This window comes from Limulus polyphemus, unplaced genomic scaffold, assembly GCF_000517525.1.
Source record: "Limulus polyphemus unplaced genomic scaffold, Limulus_polyphemus-2.1.2 Scaffold651, whole genome shotgun sequence".
NCBI classification, from domain to species: domain Eukaryota; kingdom Metazoa; phylum Arthropoda; class Merostomata; order Xiphosura; family Limulidae; genus Limulus; species Limulus polyphemus.
In genome coordinates, this window is record NW_013666261.1 from 332,450 (window position 1) to 334,197 (window position 1,748).

Consider the following 1,748-nt stretch of genomic DNA (forward strand, 5'->3'; position numbering starts at 1 on the left):
CTCTGTGAACACAAATTAGTTAGCATAAATCAGTTAAATAACGAAAAATTAGGTGTCTATTTACTTGTGACCACTTAAGGGCAACAAGGTACCCGTTGGTCCAGCTAGGCTATCCCTCCACTATTATTGGTACTAAACTAAACTTTAAAATAAAAATAAAACACTGAAAATCAGCACTTATCCATATATTTATGATGCCTTCCTTTAAACTTAAATTCTCTTGAATTACCTACATCCATCACATCTGAAGACAAACTACCACCCCGTTAAAAAATATAAAAATAAAGCTACCTTATAATTGTGTACTCTAGTTCTATCAATATACCATTCTCACCAACAAATGTGTAAATAAATATGATGCATCAGCACTGTCAGTATCAGTTCCCTTAACATTCTTAAAGTTTTAAACACTTTAATCACATCCCCTCTAGCTGTTCTTTTTTTTTCAAAAGAAAAGTTTCTGGGATCTTAACCCATCCTTGCATGACAACCTTTTTATTCTAAGTATCATCCTTATACTAGTACTGAGTAGTAATAACACTAACAGCTCTCCCCTGAACCCCTTCCTACAAATACAATTCAAATTTCAATGTCATTCCTAAGGTAAGACTCTCAAGAATGAACCCAATACTTCAGATGTGGCCTAACCAATGATTTATACGATGAAATTACAAACTATTTAGAATTGTATTCAATATCTCTGTATATACAATGTATGGCAATCCTCTCACGACGAACATAATCTCTGCGGAATTACAATTAGGTGTTTCAACTTTCAAAGGTTCAGTTTCATGTTCAACCTTCTTCGGCCAAGGCAGCTCATATGGTTACTTCGTTAAAAACATTGTTAGCTTCTACTCCTTGGCCCTAAAGCTAAGCTTAATATAACCTTTAAAGATAAATAGTAATTAAAATTTCAATAACCATAAAATATTTTCAAGGTATGAGACTTGGTGAAGTTAGTCTCACTCTCGGTCCTACCCAGAAACTTGAAAATGAAATTTGCTATAAAACTCAAGTAAAAAGGATGGCATTGACTATTAGTTCTAAGACTTACCTTAATAAATATGCAATTTCTATGGGCCTACTGTAAAAAACACCACTTTCCAGAATAACTACGTTATTTTAAATTTAGAAACGGAAAATAAAAACTAGTATTAGTATGTTAAAACTAAACCCTACCTTACCCTAGTGAGAGAGTAAGAATAAGACTAGAGTATGAAATAGTACCCTCTCCCTGGTGCTAAAATTATGGTGAAAAAATATGTGTTTGTGTCGCCTTATCTGTATATATAATATTATGTATCAATCATATATTCTTAATAAACATAAGTATGCTTAAATTCAAAACTGTGATTGACTTGTTTTACAAACAGAAAGTCGTCTCTTATTTCCTATTTATATGCGTAATCAATATATTCGTCCAAATACTTGATCACCTAATAAAGATTAGTTAGTTCTTCTAGTTCCTATTGTTATATAAGGCGATGAAAGAGCTTCACTTTTCCTGTCACACAAAGCATTTTTGATCTTCTTTAGGATTATGTTCATTTCTTGCAAGTCTTCTTTAATTGTGTTACAGGTCTTCTTTGTACAGTCAAGAAATTTTCATTTCTCTCATCGTTTTTGTAGCAATATAAGATTTGATGCAGTGAGGGTGTTAACTCCATTCTCAACCCTCCTCCTTTTTCAAACAGACAGGGCCCGGCATGGCCAGGTGATTAGGGCGCTCGACTCGCAATCAGAGG

At 33.4% G+C, this 1,748-nt stretch overlaps 1 protein-coding gene across 2 annotated transcripts in view; it reads right to left on the reverse strand.

Moving 5' to 3' along the window:
- LOC106459719 (tyrosine-protein kinase shark-like) overlaps window positions 1-1,188 on the reverse strand; it is a 50,308-nt gene extending 49,120 nt beyond the window's left edge. Inside the window, exon 1 of one of the 2 annotated variants that reach the window (XM_013919374.2) lies at window positions 1,058-1,188. The gene's annotated coding sequence lies outside the window, so the exon portion shown is untranslated. The remainder of the gene's footprint in view (window positions 1-1,057) is intronic. The other variant, XM_022386246.1, reaches the window with a different exon arrangement.
- Window positions 1,189-1,748: the final 560 nt, after the last annotated feature.